The following is a 21,041-nucleotide window of genomic DNA, read 5'->3' on the forward strand; positions in this document are numbered from 1 at the left end:
TTCGCTGCCCGTAAGCCCTATTCTTCAAGGTGGAACTGTCTCTCTCCTGGGTTAGTTCTCTGCCACTCTTCCTTCCTGTGACAAAAATGCACCCACATGGATGGACCTGGAGAGCATTATGCTCAGTGAAGTAAGGCAGTCAGAGAAAGACAAGTACTCATACGTGGAACCTAATGAACAAAATAAACTAACAAGTAAAATAGAAACAGACTCATAGATAGCGAACACACTGACTATTGTTGGGGGGATGGTGGTGAAAAAAGGTGAAGGGATTAAGCCAAAACAAAACAAAACATACACACACACAAAAAAACCCCTCAATAGACACAGTATGGTGATTAGCAAAGGGGGTTGAGGTGAGGTAGAAGAGGGCATTGGGGGGGATAAATGGTGATGGAAGGAGACTGGACTTGGTGTGGTGAACACACAATACAATATACAGATGATGTATTACAGAATTGTACACCTGAAACCTATATCATTTTAATAACCAATGTCACCCCAAGAAATTCAATAAAAAAGAAAAATGCATCCAGCCCTTTGTAATGGAACTTAACCACCCATGCTTGGCTGGGTGTGAGCAGCTTACAGACCCAATTGCCAGCCCCTCGGGAAGGAGGTCTAAGATTGTTTGAACCATGTAGTGGGAATCTTAAAACTTGCAGGGGCAGCATGTATACCAGCTTCAAGAGAGTGGTTTTCTCTAGGGAGGGAGGGGGGCTGAGATTCAAAGGGTCCTGGGTGGTTGGCTATATATTTAACTTTTAAAGAGATGAAGCGACTATGTTAAACCTGTTGGTTGGGATGTATGTTGTGTATCCTCTTTGTATTCCTGTACATATGAAATATTACACAATTAAAATAGGAATTAAATTTAAAAAAAACTATAAACACTCTAGAAAGCGTGGAAATACTTTATTTTTTAAAAATTTTAATTTATAAAAATAAATGTAATCACATCATAAAAGAAGACATTGTAAGTGGAAGAAAATCTTATGAAAAAGTATTGTGTAGTCATATGTTCAACATTTGCAGAGAAATACCCAGAATTAGTAACAAATTGGTGAGGAAGAACAAGAGTGAATATTAACTTCTATAAGTATAAACCCTCAAGAACTGTATAATCCAGGAAGGAGAAATTCACACACACAGGAGACTATGAATAATCACTAAACAAGACTCCTGGTGAAAAATAATACAGATCAAGTTTAATATCTATGTGTTAAGTGGGTAGGGAGAGCCAAGCATCACACTGATTGCTAGAAAAGTAAAAGTGAACACAGCAAATATATGTTCTTTAAGGAGGGGGAAGAAGTTGAGAAGAAAAATATGCTCTCCGACTCCCAGGCATACTTTGTATTCATGGTTTTTAATCTTTTTTCCCTATATCGCCTTCTCAAAAAGAACCTCCAAGGCATGCAATCCCTTTTAAAAATGCATATTTTCTCCTCCCCCCCACTTTTCCCTCCCCAACATACACACAGACACATTTCATGCACTCTCAGAAATCCCACACAGAGGCACTGTTGGCCTATGATGCATCAGGCTTTGCTGCTGCTGTGGAGTTTCTTGTAGTGAATTCCTAAGCAGCATGGCACACACCCACGCCCACTAGGCCTGCATGCCTTCCCTGCCCTCATCCCTCTCTCTTCTGTTCTTCTTACCACTAGACTAAAAGAGCACAGGTGTCTAAACAGAGCCAAGATGATCATGTTACTCCCTAGGCCACATGGGCCCGCTTGGCATATGCCTCTGGGGAAACATCAGAGAAAAAGGAAGCTCATTAAAATAGCTTCTTAGGCTCCAGCTGGTTTTCCATTAAATTTGACACACGAGAGTCTATGAATTTAAAAATTATCTAGCCCTTTCCAAACTTTCATTGGAAATGAAAGTTGCTTGACTCCGTTCTGGCATGGAGATTTTTCCCCATCTCCAATTTAGAAATAGAAATAACTAAAAACAAAGCCTGCCAAGAAAGAAACAAAGGTAGCCATGAAATCTACCATGGTAACTTCTGACCCACCTTAACATACCGTATATTTGAGAAAGAAGGTATCCCAGAGCCATCCTAGAAGTGACCAGCTGTTACTTTCTGTCCCTGGCTTATCTTTTCAAAGAGTTGATCATCTATAGCTGAGTAATAAAAATTTAAAAAGCAGCATGGTTGTACAGTGAATTTGTGGATAGTTCAAATTTTGACACAGAAAATGAGAAAAGAGGAAAACTATTCATAGACAAAAACAAACCTCTGATTGAAGAGAGGTAGGGGGGTGGCATGAGATTAAGTGAGGAGGGCAAGGGAACAAAAATTAACCTTATAGAAACCACAAACAAGGGGAACAGTACAATATTCTACACTCAGGAATGCCACGGCTACGTTGATATGTAAATCTGGCACTCAGAACAACAGAGTATTATTGCTGCTGATATGGTAATCTTGAGAGGTACCGAGAAAAAGTGGGTGGGTCATGTGAAATTCATGAAATGCTTGAGGTGAGCTCACTGCTGAAGTATTAGTCACGTCTTGCTTCGTGTGTGGTTTTTCTCCAATGTATCGTATAGATAAGTATTCCTCTGTACTTTCTGTTCCCAAAGAGTTTAGTTTATTTCCATGAGGCTTTAAAATATTTCATCTCAAAGGTTTGTTTCTGTTCTAAAGGCATTTTGCAGAATGCCTCCCCTCCTTTGGCCTACTCAGACAAATATGCCTACATTTGCATACAGTACAGTACCTATTTACTCGGCATTGGCTAGAAAGTTCAGAGGCACGAGCCTAAAGGAACATTTTCAGACTGAGCACATAATTCAACCTCCAGCTTGTCAGCAGGAGCAAAATAAATAAATAATTCCAAGAAGGACTGAAACGGTCTGTTGAGAAGGAAGGAAAAAGAGACACAATCAGCATAAAAATAAGGAAGAGAAAATGAAGCTCAAGGAACCAAAACCTCCCATGTTCAGAGTTTGCCTTACCTCTTCCCCTTCACCAATATACTAAAACCTTCTTAAACTCAACAATGTTTCTTAATATTGTCCTAACTACCATTCCCACTTAAAATACAGCTGTTATTCCCAAGCCATATGTTTTACTTCACCCAGTAGAAAAGAATAATGTGTGCCCTTATTTGAGGAAATAATAGAAAATTTATTTATTTGTTCTGTAAGCAACTGTTTAAAATTGAACTACCCTTTGTAAGAGATGGCTTACTAAGCACCGCTATCAGTCATTTACACTTTAGTATGAATGTGCTCCCTCCCTCCCTTTCACTTGTTACCTAACGATTCGTTTAATATGGGGTTTAGGTGTAGAAGAAGAAAATTCTATGACTTTAAAGGACAGGTGTTATAAAAAGGGAATAGATTTGGGTAGATAATGTTTGCTGTGGTGGAACTTTGAGCATTTAAAGAGAAGCAAGTCGACACTAGATACTTGTAGGGTTAGGGTCAGGGGAGGTAGGAGGGAGATGAAGAAACAAGTGACCAGGTACCTTCTTTCACAATTCTCCCGAGGATTTACTCAATAGAAACACATTAAACAAGCACATCTCATTCTACTGACTCAGACCTGAAGAAGTTTAAACTTACCATGGTACATGTCATAGAGTAAGAAAAAAAAACAAAACACCCTGCATTTATTGTTCAAAAAACTTTTTATAAAAGCAGCTTTCTTTCCTCTAAGTTCACTTTTGAGGTTGTTGTTTCCATGTAAGAGTTGGTAAACCAGAATTGTTTGCTGAATGAAAATCTGACAGGGCTCCTCTTCCAGAGCTTGCATTTTTAAGAAGCAGAAGCCTGGAATCCTAGGTTATCCAGGAGGACGTGTGGTTTTGGTACCGCAGACTTGAGGAAAGCAGCAGGGGAACCATGTCTCCGATTGTGAATAATCTTAACTGCTTCAAATTTTGCTTCAATCTTCCCTATTTCTAAGGAAAAAAACAAACACACCCTAAAATTTACTATTGGGACCTCATCAGATGTACTTATGATCCTAAAGATATTTTCAAAAAACCACAAATAATATTTTTGAGAATTTAAGTGTTAATATTTCCTGCCTCTTGTTAGGTGCTATCTATTGCTAGATGAAAATACCTTCAACTCTTTCTTTCTGGCATTACTTTTTAATATTATGGATATTTTGATTTTTTTATTTGGTAACACATATCTCCATTTATTTTTTTTACTCATTTACATTGTTAGGTTAAGAATTCTTGCCCAGCCAGCATGGTTCAGTGGTTAAGTGCCGACTTATGAACAGGAGGTCATGGTTCCATTCCCAGTTAGGGCACATACCCAGGTTTTGGGCTTGATCCCCAGTGGGGGGTGTGCAGGAGGCAGCTGATCAATGACTCTCTCTCATCATTGATGTTTCTATCGCTTTCTCCCCTTCCTCTCAGAAATCAATAATAAAAAAAGAATTCTTTTAAAGCATATTTTCAAGGCCTTTGACTTTAAAGGCTTCCCACAACTACGTAAGAAGACTTTTATTTCAGGATATATCTTTAAATCTTTTTGGTTAAGCATAGAATTGTTTCCAGAAACATTTAAGTCTGAAGGTGGTTAATGTCAGTCTTCTTTGGTTAATACCATGTTACCTGAATGGTACAGTACCTAATATTCTGTGTGATAAAATATTAGTAGTAGTAATACAGCTTGACAGTTTCTAAAAAATGTTTGCATGAATATTAGCTCATAGGAATGAAGGTAGTGCTACATGGAAGCTGACCAATTCTGCTAACAGTACAGGGTGGGACAAAAGTTGTTCATATGGAAAATAATACAATAATTAACAAATAATAATACAAGAATAAACTCTGTTTTGCATACTCACAACTGTAAACCTACTTTTCCCTCACCCTGTATTTCTGTTACCAACAAGCAGTCTCTGGTAGAACAGCATGGTTGTTCTAGCTAACATTATTGTTAAAAGTTAGATATGGAAACAGAAATAATTATTTCCATATCTGTCTCTGTAATTTATAAAGGTGTCCAAATCATCGCTTGCTATGTGAATCCTAAGTGTATCTTAAATGGGTTTTAAAGGACACCCCTTTATTCCTATTTTGTAAGCAAGCCTAGGTTGATTCTGCCCTCACTGTTTATGTTTTTTATAGGTCCACACCAAACAAGTCTTTCCCCACACCTGTGAAGTCCTGAGTGGCCTTTGCAGAGCAGTTTCTGACACCGATACCTCTCTTTCCAGGGGCAGTCCCCAGAACTGCCTCAGGTACACCTACCATTGTGTGTGGATGAAGAATCACACTTCTGCTTGTTTGTGTTTTAATTGAAGTGAAAAAATTATTGTTTCCATTTCTGTTCTGGACTTGGTGCTGCCGGCCATCTTCTGGGGCCTTCTCGTAGAACTTACGGGGCATGTAACCACCGTGATCCATAGGAACTTGGTATAGGCGTATACCTATTTTCCACACAAATACTAAGCTCTTTGTTCCTTTCATTTTTCTTCTTTAAATTCGATCAGCCACCTTGTTTCCCCCAAAGGATGGTATTATCAGAACTAACAGTTTATGCAACTAGCTAGTCTGTTACAGGACTCATTTTATAATGATCGTAGGAATGAGAAAGTCTTAAGAATTTGTTGCTCCAGCATCTCCCGACACTCCTGCTGCCCTCGGGATGATGAGATTCAAGACACAAAAGTAGCAACACCCTCCTTCCACTTTTATCAGGAGTACATATTTCCCATTGGACATTTTATAGACCGACTTTACATTGAATCTCTGGCCTCTAGATATTTCTCTAAAGTAGAACAGAAAGTCATTTTAGCTTAAGTAATGCCGCCTTGCCCAGATAAGCTGCTTGAGTTGAGTTTGTGCCAATTCAAGATGGCCTCGTGCTGGCTGATGCACACGCAGTTAGGAATTGTGCAAGAAATGTGGGTCTTTTGCTGGAGTGTTCGGCACCTTGGTCATCAGCCTTGACCTGCTCCTCCACACTTCACCCTTTCCCTCTTCCCATGGGGTTCTTGTGTTGTGCCCTGTGGTTTCTGTTGTTTTGTGTTTTCAGACAGCAGTCCTGGCAGGGGTGGTGGGGGTGGTGAGGGGGCGGTTTCTTTCCCTAATCCTTTAAGATTTTGTCCAGTTTGTTTTCTCTTGGAAAGCTTCAGGCCTTCTGGCCATTCCCTTAGAGAGCCTCCTTTCCCGCTTAGCACAGAACTTGTCTGTTGATCTGTTGTGTTCTGGCTGCTGCAGGTGAGGTCCAAACACATGCTTGCGCCCTACCTGCCCAGTTATAGCTCCCAGAGAAAAAGACTGTACCTCCTCTTCCTGGTAACCCTCATCCTTCTGAATCCCCTCCTCGCGCGCCCCCCCCCCCCCCCCCCCCGCAACACAAACATACACACATACACACACACTGTCGGATCCCTGAGTAAGTAGCATCAACTACACATGCTCAGTTTCCTGCTCTCCACTTGTTTCCTCCCTACTTCCCATCCTTGATCTCATTCATGCTTTTTTCCCTCCCTTGATTCTATCCCTATCCTTGCCACTGATCCGTGGCTTGAAAGCTCCCAGGGCTCTGCCCTCCTTTAGGCTTGGGAAGAACGACTTCTGCAGTTTCCCCAGGTGCCTGCAGGGCAGCTCAGTCCCCAGCCATCCAATAACTAAGGTACCCAGCACAGCTGTTCCCTTGTTTCCACAGGTGCTATTGCTAAGTTTGGAGAGGACAGTTTGTTGTGGGAAGGTGGAGTCAGACCCCCGTCAGCATTCTTCCAGGGAGCTGTCTCCCCAGATTTCCCTCTTTAACGTTTCCAACAAACAGGTGGTCACTCCATTGGTAGTAAATTCCTGGATATTTTTACCCAACACCCCAGAAAAAAAATGACAATGTTATTGGACATGTCATACAGCCGGGCAAATGAGTAATGTCCTCATTAATCAATTTGCCAAAGAAAACAGTTTGCTATCTAAGCTTGTTTGGAGAGATGCTAGCTATGTGAAGGAAGAAAAACTCGACCATCTGCTTAAAAGTACACTGTCAAGATTAAAATGATATATACTTGGTGACTTGGTGTGTTTTCAAGTTAACCTTCCCCTATGCAAGGCTGCACCAACTGCACAGTAAGTAACACTCAAGTAACTGTTACAAGAGCCTCACTGTAATGCTTTAGTTAGTGTCCATTGTACGGGGACTGAGGTAGAGATAAGATGGAATCCAAGAGAGATGCAAATTTTACCAGAACTGTCACTCTATTAAGAAATGTCATACTACAAAGAAAACCTGCTGCTGTAGTATGGCTGATTCATTTTTTATGCATCCACTCATTTATAAAATGGATCGAGTGCTCCTTCTCTCCGGGCATGTGCTATACTCTAGGCACACAAAGATTAATGAGACAGGGTCTCTGCTTACACACTGATGGGGGACTCATTTGCATACTTCTCTAAGTACTTAAACAACTGCAGGATAGCGTGTTAAGCGGGATGACAAAGGTATATATAAAATACAGAGAGGATCTAGGGCAGTGATGGAGAACCTATGACACGCGTGTCAGAGGTGACACGCGAACTCATTTTTTTGGTTGATTTTTCTTTGTTAAATGGCATTTAAATATATAAAATAAATATCAAAAATATAAGTCTTTGTTTTACTATGGTTGCAAATATCAAAAAATTTCTATATGTGACATGGCACCAGAGTTCAGTTAGGGTTTTTCAAAATGCTGACACGCCGAGCTCAAAAGGTTCGCCATCACTGGTCTAGGGGAAGTCTTTCCTGAAGAGCCAACTTTTGAACCAGGTCGCAAAGGATAAGTACAAGTGTTATAAACAGGCAAGAAAAAAGCCTTTTGCAAAGCCATACTGGTACGAAATCACAACAGGGAACTGCCAAGTCATTTGGTTTGGGTGTAACATAGGTACCTCAGGAGATGGGAAGAGCAGTGTCAAGAGCTAGGGCCAAAGAAGCAGACAGGAGACAGATGATGCAGCACGTTGAATGTCAAAGTTAGGAGTGGGGACTGAATGGGTGACATTGAATCTGGGGAGAGCTTGGCTCTTTCACAGATCGTTGGCAGCTCCTCAATACCTTATTTTATTTTGTAATAATTTGTGTCATACTCACAATATATGTTATATGATGGTATGGTATACAGAATTTAATATTATTGTACAGGCAGTCCTCGGGTTATGTCTGACTCAATGTACATCGTTTTGTGGTTATGTCGCTGTCTCCCATTTATAAAAAAAAGGTTCCATAATTTCGATGCATGTACATATGTGCTTTATGTTTTTTATTATTTATTTACCACAAGTAAAGGTCAGGAATTGTTATCTTTCTTCTAATTTTTTTACTGTTTCACTTCATTACTGCTGTGTATGTGCCCCATGTGAGTGACATAGGTGCTTATATGTAGGTGGGTTCTGACTTACCGTGAAAATCGAGTTACATCACGCCATAGGAAAGGATCTCCGACGTAACCTGAGGACCTACAGTATAAGGGCCTGGCACATATTAAGCTTCACAAAGCTGATGACTGAATGAATACTCTGACATAAGTCTCATCCTTGGTCAGATATTGGTGATAATGACAGGACCATTAATTAAACCTCATGACTTTCTTCTTCTCCAGGCTCTTTCTGTCACACACTAGCAACTAGTGACAAAGGAGCTGTTGAGATGTCTTCATAGGTATGCAATGCAGCTACAATGCCCAATATATTTTCTAAAAATTATTTTAACACCTTCATTGCCCAGGAATTTTATTCAATCTATTGTAATATCTCTGGGAAAGAAAATTAAGTTTTAAAATGGTAGTAAGACATGGAATTCAAGCTAGATAAGCCTTTTATTTTCACTTTTGCTGAACTATGTCTGCTTTGCAAGGTGAGTGATAACTTAGAATGAATAAATACCTATACTGTTTTCAATCCTCGGTTGGGAATCCACGGATGTGGAGGAGCAACTATATGTAGTGCTCTATGCCATTTTATATAGGGGACTTGAGCGTCCATGGATTTTGGTATCCATGCGGGTCCTGGAACCAATCATCCCCCCAGGGGGAAACCAAAGGACAACTAAGTTTTTTGGGAGTCAAAGGTTATACACAGATTTTTTACTGTCCCCTAACCTTCACACTGTTCAAGGGTCAACTATAATTATATTTACAATTCTTTTCTCTATGACTTCTGGATTTTATGTCACACTTAGGAAAAGCCTTCTCCATGACATGATTATACAAAATTTATTGTTTTATTCTAGTACTTTATGATTTCATAACTACTTATTCCAACACCATTTATTGAATGTTTTCCCTACTGATTTGGACTGCTCCTTTTATCTAAACTTACTTTGTTTGCACCTGGGCCCAATCTGGACTGTCTACCTTTCTTCTTTCATCTGCCTATGTATTTCAGTGCTATACCAACTGTTTACATTAGTGAGGTTTTGGAATATATTTTAAAATATAATGGCTTTGGATTTTTATCATACCATGAAAATATTCCTAATGATATTTCAATGGTGGGTACATGTCATTGTACCTTTATCCAAACTCATAGAATGTACAGCACCAAGAGTGGACCCTAAGGTAAAGTATGGACATTGGGTGATTAGATGTGTCAATGTAGGTTCATCCTTGGTAAAAAATGTACCATTCTGGTTAGTGATGTTGATCATGGGAAGGTTATGCATATGTAGGGGTGGGAATATTTGGGCAATCTTTGTACCTCCCTATCGATTTTATTGTAAATCTAAAACCACTTTAGAAAAATCAAGTCTTTAAAAATAAAATTTAAATTTAAAAAAGTGAATGGAACTAAATTTCTTGCTTCACTCTATTCTCATGTTTATATTTCCAGATGATCTATACTCAAGTGCCAATAAAGAAAGTAATTGTGTGTTCTGTTTGTACAGAGTAACAATGGCTGTAAGATACCTTAATGTTTCTTTTTTTTTTTAAATATATTTTATTGATTTTTTACAGAGAGGAAGGGAGAGAGATAGAGAGTTAGAAACATCGACGAGAGAGAAACATCGATCAGCTGCCTCCTGCACATCTCCCACTGGGGATGTGCCCGCAACCCAGGTACATGCCCTTGACCGGAATCGAACCTGGGACCTTTCAGTCCACAGGCCGACGCTCCATCCACTGAGCCAAACCGGTTTCGGCAACCTTAATGTTTCTTAATAGCCAGTATGATTTTTCTTGTTTTCATTTCTAATATTGTGATATAAACAACATTGATTCATATATATTTTTCATGTAAACTTCTGACTTGACAATGCCCAGGTGTTTACTTAGTCACCACACTGAGCCTTCTGAAATGCACAAAAACAGGCAGAGCCTATTGAAGATTGGGAACACTAGGCCTGCTGAGAAAGAATATTCATGTTCCTCATGTTTCTCATCCCGTGATGGCAATAAACGTTGGGTCCCAGAATCAGAATATACTATCTTGTTCTCCATACCAGGCATCTCCCACCTATGTATTTAGTTAAAAATGCAACTTTTCAGCCTTGGAAAAAGAGAGATTTACCAAAAAACACTAAGGAAATCTTTGAAATCTTAGTAACTGCAGTCACTGTGGCCAAATTCTAACCCTATGTGGTTTACCATAGGCTACATCATCCCTCTACCCCAGCCTTGCCCTTCTTGAAGTTCACAGGCATTCAGAAGGTCTCTTGAAACATCTGTGAGTCACAGGTAGGGGGATCAGAAATGAAAAGTTAGAAAGTTCAGAAATTACAACCAGAAGGAATTGGCCAATGGTTTGTCCTTGCTCTGTCCTTCCTCATTAACATTTCTACCATCGTCACTCCCCTCCCCAAGTTCTGAAAGTTCAAAGCTAGACAACACCTTTCTAGGACCTTCCAAGGGAATTGCTCACTGAGGCTCCCAACTTCTAACTCTCCATTCATCTTGAAGCTTCATATAGGTACTATTTTAACCACCATCCATAGAAAAGCTGAGGAAACAGGAACTGATAGACTCAAAATAAGAAGTGGCTTTGACTGGTGTATGTGACCCTGAACACAGACCAAAGCCAGTTGCCTCATGAAGTCATGAGCTCTTCCTTTGATGACTTTCTGCCTTGGGTGCCTTAGATAGACTTCCTGAATTGGGCTACAGCAGTGTTGGAGAACCTTTTGAGCTCAGCGTGTCAGCATTTTGAAAAACCCTAGAACTCTGGTGCCGTGTCACATATAGAAATTTTTTGATATTTGCAACCATAGTAAAACAAAGATGTATATTTTTATATTTATTTCATATATTTAAATGCCATTTAACAAAGAAAAATCAGCCAAAAAAATGAGTTTGCATGTCACCTCTGACACGCATGTCATAGGTTCGCCATCACTGGGCTAGAGCTTGGATGAAATGATCTTTGAGCCAGAACCGGTTTGGCTCAGTGGATAGAGCGTCGGCCTGCGGACTCAAGGGTCCCGGGTTCGATTCCGGTCAAGGGCATGTACCTTGGTTGCAGGCACATCCCCAGTGGGGGGTGTGCAGGAGGCAGCTGATCGATGTTTCTCTCTCATCGATGTTTCTAACTCTCTATCCCTCCCCCTTCCTCTCTGTAAAAAAATCAATAAAATATATTAAAAAAAAGAAAAAAAAAGAAATGATCTTTGAATTGGGGTGTGTATGAGTCATGGAAAGCTTACCCCAAGGAGGCAGTAGCCACGCCAATCTTGAATGGGATTCAAATAGACAAAATGGAGAGGAGGAGAAGAGAAAATAGCATTCCAAGTAGAGGGGAGAGTATAAACAAAGACATGGAGATGTGATACAGCATAGCAAGATGTGATACTCAGTGCTGTATTTTTGGAGTACTAAATGTCAGGTAAGGAATAGTAGGAATGATGTTGGAGAAGTGGGGAGTATCTGGATCCTGGGGGATCCTGATATACCATGTTTAAAAGCTTTGGTTTTATCTTACAAATGTTTGAAGGATTTTTAAGCAGATGAATGACATATAGTCACTGAAATAGCCCCATATATACATATCATAATGATGACCTCACCAAAAAGAATATAAGGCAATTTTGAAATTAACCTAATTAATTAATGAAAGCTGGTTAGGCTGTTGTCCTTTGTATGCTAGAGGATCATTATACCTTTTGTAAGATTGACAAAATGAAGTCTCCACCTAGCTTCTTACACTGGGTTAGGACACGGCTGGATTTATTTATTTATTTATATTGAATTTATTGGGGTAACATTGGTTAATAAAATTATATAGGTTTCAGGTGTACAGTTCTATAATACATCATCTGTATATTGTATTGTGTGTTCATCACCTCAATTCAAGCCTCCTTCCATCACCATTTATTCCTCCTTTACCCTCTCCAACCTCCCTCCATGCCCCTTTCCCTCTGGTAATCACCAAACTGTTGTTTGTCAGTGAGTTTTGTTTTTCTCCCCTTAATCTCTTTACCTTTTTCACCCAGTCCCCAACACCCTCCCCTCTGACAGCTGTATCTATGAGTCTGTTTCTATTTTGTTTGTTTATTTTGTTCATTAGATTTCACATGTACTATGTGAAATCATGGTATTTGTCTTTATATTTCACTGAGCATAATACTCTTCAGGTCCATCCATGCTGTTGCAAAAGGTAAGATTTCCTTCTTTTTTACAGCTGAGTAGTAGTCCATTGTGTAAATGTACCACAGGGTTTTTATCCACTGATCTCCAGAGATGGGCCCTGGGGCTGCTTCCAAATCTTGGCTATTGTAAATAATGCTGCAATGAACATAGGGTGCATTTTCTTTTCAATTAGTGTTTCAGGCTTCTTCAGGTATATTCATAGCTGGATTTATATATTGGAAAGATTGTCCTGGTATGTTGCAGGAAATAGTTTTATGAGTATTGAGACTGGAAGTAGGGAAATAAGTTAAAGCATGATTGGGATTGTCTAGGTGAGCAACGACAGAGGCTTGAACTAGGGCAGTGAATACATCTGCTGAAGAAAAAAACCAGCAGATTTGTCTGAAGAGAGAGTGTGGCACAATGTGGCAGTATTGACAATGGACATCTCAGGAAGGATCACAACTGACTGCTAACCCATCACTGCTTCTTGCTAAGGTCATGCTCCCTGCAGCTGCTTCATGACCAAGTGTGGGAAGGATACTAAGGCAAGCCCATCCTGGAAATGTGGGACTTCTTTGATGGGCAAATTTAGTTCTAAGATTTTTAAAAATATATACTTTTATTGATTTCAGACAAGGTGAGGAAGAGAGAGATAGAAACATCAATGATGAGAGAGAATCATTGATCAACTGCCTCCTGCACACCCCACACTGGGGATGGAGCCTGCAACCCCAGCATGTGCCTTGACCAGGAATCAAACCGTGACCTCCTGGTTCATAGATCCATGCTCAAGCACTGAGCCATGCCCACTGGGCTAGTTCTAAGATGTTTTATCAGCATTGTGAACTTTCTTAGAACTTCACTATACTAGTAGTTTAAGACTCTTCCATGCAATCTACCGACCTCCCTCTCTCCCCTCCCCTCCCCTCTCCTCCCCTCCCTCCTGCTCCCCTCCCCTCTCCTCCCTCTCTCCCACCTCCTCTCTCCTGCCTCCTTCCCTCCCCTACCTCCTTTCCTTCCTCCCCCCTTCCCTTCCTCCCCGCTTCCCTTCCTCCCTTCCTCCCTTCCTCCCTTCCTTCCTTCCTTCCTTCCTTCCTTCCTTCCTGCCTTCCTGCCTTCCTGCCTTCCTGCCTTCCTGACTTCCTGCCTTCCTTCAATTCATAAGGCTCTGATGGCTCTCCCAGAGACCCTGGACTAAACTAGTGGTGGGTAAACTTTTGGGCTCTGGAGTCACAATAACCTGGGTGTGAATTTGGCCCCACCATTCCTAGATATATGAGTTCAAGTAAGTAATTTAATCTCTTAACGTGCCAGTCTTCTCATCTGTTAAAATCATAATACCTCTAGTGAGGATTAAATAGGCTTATAAAGTTCATAGCACAGTATCTGGCACATAGTAAGTACCTGATAAATATTAACCATTCTTATTATTAAATATGGGATATGAAGGAGAGGAAGAAGTCAGGGGTAGTGCCTAGGTTTCTGGCTATTTACAATATATAAAGTCATCACAAATATTACTTAAGTTTACTTTCCTTTTGCACATAGCAGATACCCTTTTGAATACAAAAGAGATTAGGAAATCCTTCCTTTTTTTCCCTCCCCACTCTTAAATTTCTCAACTTCTCCAGTTCTCATGGCTAATGGAAGATAAACTTTTTAAAAAAAATTTAAGTAAAGTTGGTGTACAATCTTAAATTGGTCATATTAATTTCAGATGTATAATATAGTGGTTTGACATTTTATATCTTACATCATGATCACCCTGCTAATTCTAGAATCATCGGTCACCATGTAAGCTTATCATGGTATTTTTTAAAAATATGTTTTATTGATTTTTTACAGAGAGGAAGGGAGAGGGTTAGAAAGTTAGAAACATCGATGAGAGAGAAATATCAATCAGCTGCCTCCTGCACACCCCCCACTGGGGATGTGCCCGCAACCAAGGTATATGCCCTTGACCGGAATCGAACCTGGGACCCTTCAGTCTGCAGGCCGACGCTCTATCCACTGAGCCAAACCAGTCAGAGCTATCATGGTGTTTTTTTACTATATTCCCTTCCCATTTTCATCCATCTCCCCACCCCCTCCCTTCTGGTAACCATCCTTTTGGTCTCTGTTTCACTGAGTCTGTTTTTGGTCTGTTTTGTTAGATTCCACATGTAAGTGGAACCATACAGTAATTGTTTTTCTCTGCCTGACTTATTTCACTTAGTGTAATACCCTCTAGGTCCATCCATATTGTTGCAAATGGTAATATTTCATTCTTTTTTTTAACTACAGCAATAAAAAAGAATGAAACATTTCTCTCTCTCTCTCTCTCTCTCTCTCTCTATATATATATATATATCACATTGTCTTTATCCATTCATCTATCGATGGACACCTAGGTTGCTTCCATATCTTTGCTATTATAAATAATGCTACAATGAACAGAGGGGTACATAAATCTTTTCAAATTAGTGTTTTCCTTTCCTTTGGATAAAGATTAACTGTTAAGTGCTACATAAAAATGGACATCAAAAAGACTGCTGGACTTTGGAGTTTAGAGGGTAGCCTTTCTTTCACTGCATTTCCCCAGGCACACGAGTTCCCAGTAGGAGATGAGCTTTGAGAATATTCTTTTGCCCTTTGGAGGAGAAGCCCATTCTAGAGCTCCTTCATGTAACAAGGGAGAAAAGTTATCCCCCTTCCTTGAGGATCTGAAAAACTAGGTGGTTGGAATTCCAAATTAAACACTTTCTGTAGCGTTTTCTTTAGAACAATTTAGCTATTGAATGAGATAGCAAGCACATTGCAAAGTGCACATTACCAAGTGATCTTCCCCTTCCCAAACATACTAAAGAGCTTACCACAGAAGAAAATTTAAATTACAGACTGGAATATGGAGTTAAAACTAGCAAAATGGAATGGAAAGGGAAAATATAAACTCCTAAACAAAATTTTAGGAAATTAATGGTATAAACCTGGTGTGGGGAAAAAAATCTAGCTGAGCAGTGGTTTATATGAAACATACCATGGGTTTTAGGTTAACCGCCAGCTCCATGGAGCCAACAGTACCATTTTGGCTTGTAAAGAAATGAGTGTAATCTTTGGCTGCCTACTAGAAGTATAATATCCTAGTAATGGGAAACTTCAGTTTCCTCATCTGCAAGATTGGGGGCTGGATTAGATGATTTCCAAGTCCCACACAGCTCTATGATTTTCTAAGTGTATGTCTCTATGACTTTAAAGTTCTAAACCTGAATTGCTACATTTTCAGGAAATGACCATAGGAAAGATATATAGACTTGATGAAAACAGATAATCCATTTTAATCTCATTGACTTTATAGCTTGACTGATCTTGGGGGGTGAGGGCATCTTTCTATGTGCCGAAGTGACCCACAAATACTTCCCCAAGACACGTGTGACAATGAGACAAACTTGAGAACATTTATTTCCCACCATGTCCAGCTTTACTCAAAACTATTTTTCTTGAGGTGGCAAGCTTGAGCAACCAGTTTTTCTTGAAGTTTGCCTGATACATATGTTTATGGTGAGCTGTACTGTCATTCCTCTGTCTTGCCATAGCCATGGAGGGCCCCTCCCAAGCCAACTAGCTGCCTATTGACATTGGTAATCAAGGATTTGAGAAGCAGAAATCAAGGTCAACATGAGGCAATGACAGAAAGAACTAGAAAGCCCTAGTACACAGGGCCCCCTTACTAGGCTCTGCTGTATATGGACTGAGGGAGGGCATGGATCCAAGTTTTAGCCACAACATAATAGGCAGTCTGTGATGGTTTTGTGGGTAACCAGTGAGCTTCCTCCCTCCATTGCTGCTACCATTCTCTTCTGGACCACTAAGCTGGCATTTTCAGACATTTTAAACATCTTTTGAGAAAAATGCAGCAAAAGAGACCAATCATGGGGAAAGCAAAGCTTTAATAAAAAACAGAATTCCAAATATTTCAACTGGAATTTCTTTGTCTAGCTAAGAGATTTAGACAGTGGATCAGAGAGTCTGTAATTCCTTCTTGTCCTGAAATTAACCAGGTGTATGCCCTTGGGCAAGCCACGCAACAACCCGGGGCCCCATTTCCTCACTTGCAAAATGAGGAACCCCATCTAGCTACTTCCAAGAGTGTCGGGGTATCTTTAGGCTGCCCTTGTTTATGGAGGATCCCTGACCTAGGAACAGACTATATACTGAACAGAAAAGGAATTATATATAGACTTGAAAGTGATCTCTGTGAAGCCAGTGAGAAGGAGGATCCTAGAATCTTAAGAGGAAGGGCAATAAGCAAGAATTGAAATCACAGGACTCCCAGGTTCCTGCCCCAGGTAAGTCCCTCCCAGGTACTGACTGAGTTGCTCTGTGTCTCACTTTCTTAACTCATCAGGTAGAAGAGGTCACAGAGGGTGGGGCTGTGAACATTGAGGATACCATTCTCAATGTTCTGGAAAGAGGACAGAGGTAGCAGAAAAGGCCAGAAGAGGAGTTTCCACGGCACATTAGCCTCAATTGACTATCCCATTCTCTTTCCAGATTGGAAGGGACACAGGAGCCAGGTCAGCTTTGGCATCCCTGGCTTCTTACCTACCTGCATCACCTCACCAGCACAGTCACCAGCTTGGGCAAGGAAATCAAGATCTTGAACCAAAAGGGGTAAGTCCAGGAGATGCTAAATTAGATGGGCTTTTGGAGATTTTTGTGGGATCCATAGAGGAGAGGACTTTCTTTTATTTTTTATTGTGATATAATATACATAACATGATTTTTACCACTGTAACCATTTTTAAATATACAATTCAGTGGAGAGGCCTTTTCTGATTATTCAGTTATCTCCCTACCCGTGGTCGGCAAACTGCGGCTCGAGAGCCACATACGGCTCTTTGGCCCCTTGAGTGTGGCTCTTCCTAAGACTTAGGAGTACCCTAATTAAGTTAATAACAATGTACCTACCTGTATAGTTTAAGTTTAAAAAATTCGGCTCTCAAAAGAAATTTCAATCATTGTACTGTAGATATTTGGTTCTGTTGACTAATGAGTTTGCCGACCACTGCCCTATACTAATGTAGATTGTGGGCTCCCTGCTAGGAAAGTTCTTGATTAGTCTGCAGGGTCAGACTGCAGGGTCCCATCAGTTAGGCTGGGCTTAGCTTCTGCAATAGAGGAACACCCCAAAATGCCAGAAACAGGACAGAAAATTATTCAGTGGTCGTTTCTCCTTGATACAGGGTGAGATCATACTTGCTGCTGTGTCCCTTTAATTTTTATCTCTGCCTTGGCCCTAACCACTTGTCCAGACCTGTGGTTTGCCCTTGGGCCTGTTTTCTTTTATTATACTGCATTTTTGTTCTCTGATTTCTGGCTTATTCTGACCATGAAAAACCTATTTCTTCTGGGATCAGCCTTGTCTTCCCCTTCACTGATCCTGCATACCTTACTTGTCAGATATGATTGACAGCTTCTTCTCTCTACTTGAGCTTCAATCCCACATCCCTGACTGTGTACTGGTCATTTCCTCTAGAATGTGCCAGTCATGGTTCTGCCAAGCATATCTCAACATGTCCAAAAACAACCTTCTTCTTCTTCTTCTTTTTTTTTTTTTGCTACAAACCAGCAGCTCTTATAACCTCTGAGCTCCTGTCAATAGTTCATTGAGTCATTCAGACAAGAAGCAAAGTCTTTTTTGATTTAATCTCCTTTCAATGCCATTCAGTCCCTAAGAACAATCAGATTTTCCTTCAAAACTCCGATGGATACCTTGTATCCATCCTTCCCTCCCCCCGCCCCGATGCCCATTTCTAGGTCCTTACCACCTCTAATATCATCTAGTGCTGTGTCCACTCTTCCCCTGATTGGCGTTCCTGTGCCAGACCTAGAGCTATCTTTATTAATCAAGTCACATCTGTTCAAAACCTGAAGTTCTTCCCTATTCCTACCATGTAGGCTTCTTAACCTTATCAGACTGTTCAGTTCCCCCAATTTGATTCCATTCTGGAAAGTCCTTCTGCCAGGCAGCTATATTGTAATAGAAAGTTAAATGAACGTGGAATGAGTGGAACCACTCTTGGATCCCCCTTTGAAAAATGGGGATGATAATATGTACATCATAGGGAATTTTATGAGGATTCAATGAGATAAATACGTGTGGAGGCAGGTTAGCAATGTGCTCAGAACTCACATTTGAACAGACTCCCTTGGTTCAAATCCAGGCTTTTCTACTCAGTAACCATGTGACCTGGAACAAGTTCCTTAATCTCTCTGGGCTTCGTGTTTTTCGTTTGTAAAACAGAGATATAGCAGTGCATACCTCCTAGGTCTGTAGTGACAATCACATGAGATAATATATATAAAGTGCTTAATACATGCCTGGCACATTGTAAGCTGTAATAGGCGTAAGCTATTACTATTATTATGTGCAAGAGACCTAATCAGCACTTAATAAATGTTTGCTAAGTTTGTTGATGAATTCATCTTATCCATATGATCTCATTTCCCACTAATTGTTGCTAAGTACATTACTGTGCCACCTTTCCTCCAGACAGGCTGACCACCTTGACTTTCATTAAAACATCTTCCACTTTCCTTGCCTTTGGTTCTGGTGCCTCTCTTTTCTAGAATGGCATAATTTCTCTTCCCTGCCTATCCAAATTCTTCCCATTCTTTAAAGTCTGTCCGAAACCCTGCCTCCATGAAACTCTCTTCTGTACTTACTGTTTTCTCACTTTCCTAAACCAGTTACCCCTGATTCAGCATATGGTACACTCAGATACTGTTTCCTTTGTACTCATTTTACGTCTTCAACTAGTCTGGAAGATGTTCACCAGTCTAGCATTGTTTCAGAATGCATAGTAAACACAGTGAATATTTAATCTACTAGACCCGTGGTCAGCAAACTGCGGCTCGTGAGCCACATGCGGCTCTTGGGCCCCTTGAGTGTGGCTCTTCCTAAGCCTTAGGAGTACTCTAATAAAGTTAATAACAATGTACCCTACCTATATAGTTTAAGTTTAAAAAATTTGGCTCTCAAAAGAAATTTCAATCGTTGTACTGTTGATATTTGACTCTGTTGACTAATGAGTTTGCCGATCACTGTACTAGACTATCTTATCAACTCAGACTATCTCTTGGGATCACATTCCCTGATTATATTTAGGGTGGAATTTGAAAAAAGGGAAACACACTTAGTTGTGTGAGGGTGAGAAAGGGTCCAGAATTCTGAAACAACTTTTCAGAACTAGAGTCTCTTATCAATAGAGTGGCACCTGAAGGTGGGCAGTTGAGGGGGTGAGGGATAAGGAGTTCCTGGTACACGGGACAAGGTCCTTGGCCTCTGGGCCAACGTGTTGGAGAAATGCTTAAGGATGGGGGCTCAGCAGTTGAGGGGCTGGAGACAGACCATAGCTGACATAGACAGGAAAGTGTCCCCATTCGAATTTGGTTCTTGCTGTGACAGGCTTTGCCTTTAACTAGTTTCTCAAGTTCTTACACCTTTACACAACATTTGCCCTATTGAGAAACTGGTTTTGCATGAAACTTCCCATGGCTTTAGGCAAATATCCATGACGGTGTTTGCATACCGTTGGGGTTTTACCCCTCCCAAATGTACCAATAAAGATGAAGTGGCATTCAGATGACGTGATATGAAGGACATCACTGCAGCCTCAAAACTGAAAATGCCATAACTATGTGAAAGGTTCATACCAGGATTTCACAATCACAGCGAAGGCCAAGAAAGACTAGCCCAGATGCAAGGTAAAGAGCGTTGTCTTTACCCCAGTTCTCACAAAGCCTTCTCTGCAGCCTACATTGATCTCCCGTCTCTGAACTCCTGTAGTACATATTATCTAGACTACACAGTTCAGTCCTGCATTATACAGTGTCTTCTAAAAATTCTCCATGTGTTAGTTGTGTCCCCCTACCTCGTTGCAAGTCCCTGAGAAGACAGACTATCTCTCATACTCTTTTGCTCTCTCCTGTGGAGCTCCTCAATACACTTCAGTGTTGGGCACAATAAGATTCTCAACAAGTGTTGACGATATGTTTTGGGAAATGTGAATTCATGAAAAGTGGCTCCACCAAGGAGAAATAGAAGACCTGTCTCTTTGTTAAAGTGGTGGGCAGCACTAGCTGGTTTGGCCCAGCGGATGGAGCGTTGGCCAGCAGACCGAAGGGTCCCAGGTTTGATTCTAGCCAAGGGAACATGCCTGGGTTGCAGGCTCCATCCCCAGTAGGGGGTGTACAGGAGCAGCAACAATGATTCTCTCATCATTGATGTTTCTATCTCTCTCTCCCTCTCCCTTTCTCTCTGAAATCAATAAAAATACATATTTTTTAAAAAGTGGTGGGCTTAGGGAGTCCCATCATCATTTACGGTGCTGTCAGCAGCACCAGCCTCCTTTCGTCAGTCAGGGAGTCAACTGGGGTTGTAGTGAGAATTAAGTGAGATAATGGATTGTCAACACAGTGGTTGGCCATGAGAGATGCTCAATACTTGTTGGCTCTT

General features: G+C 40.7%; 1 long non-coding RNA gene across 1 annotated transcript in view; it reads right to left on the reverse strand.

Moving 5' to 3' along the window:
* Nucleotides 1-3,666: 3,666 nt before the first annotated feature.
* LOC139007330 (uncharacterized) overlaps nt 3,667-21,041 on the reverse strand; it is a 28,470-nt gene continuing 11,095 nt past the window's right edge. Inside the window, exon 3 of the long non-coding RNA XR_011470843.1 lies at nt 3,667-3,920. This is a non-coding gene — a long non-coding RNA (uncharacterized lncRNA). The remainder of the gene's footprint in view (nt 3,921-21,041) is intronic.

This window comes from Myotis yumanensis, unplaced genomic scaffold, assembly GCF_028538775.1.
Source record: "Myotis yumanensis isolate MYYU_CA2020_CCGP unplaced genomic scaffold, mMyoYum1.0.hap1 SCAF_3, whole genome shotgun sequence".
NCBI lineage: Eukaryota > Metazoa > Chordata > Mammalia > Chiroptera > Vespertilionidae > Myotis > Myotis yumanensis.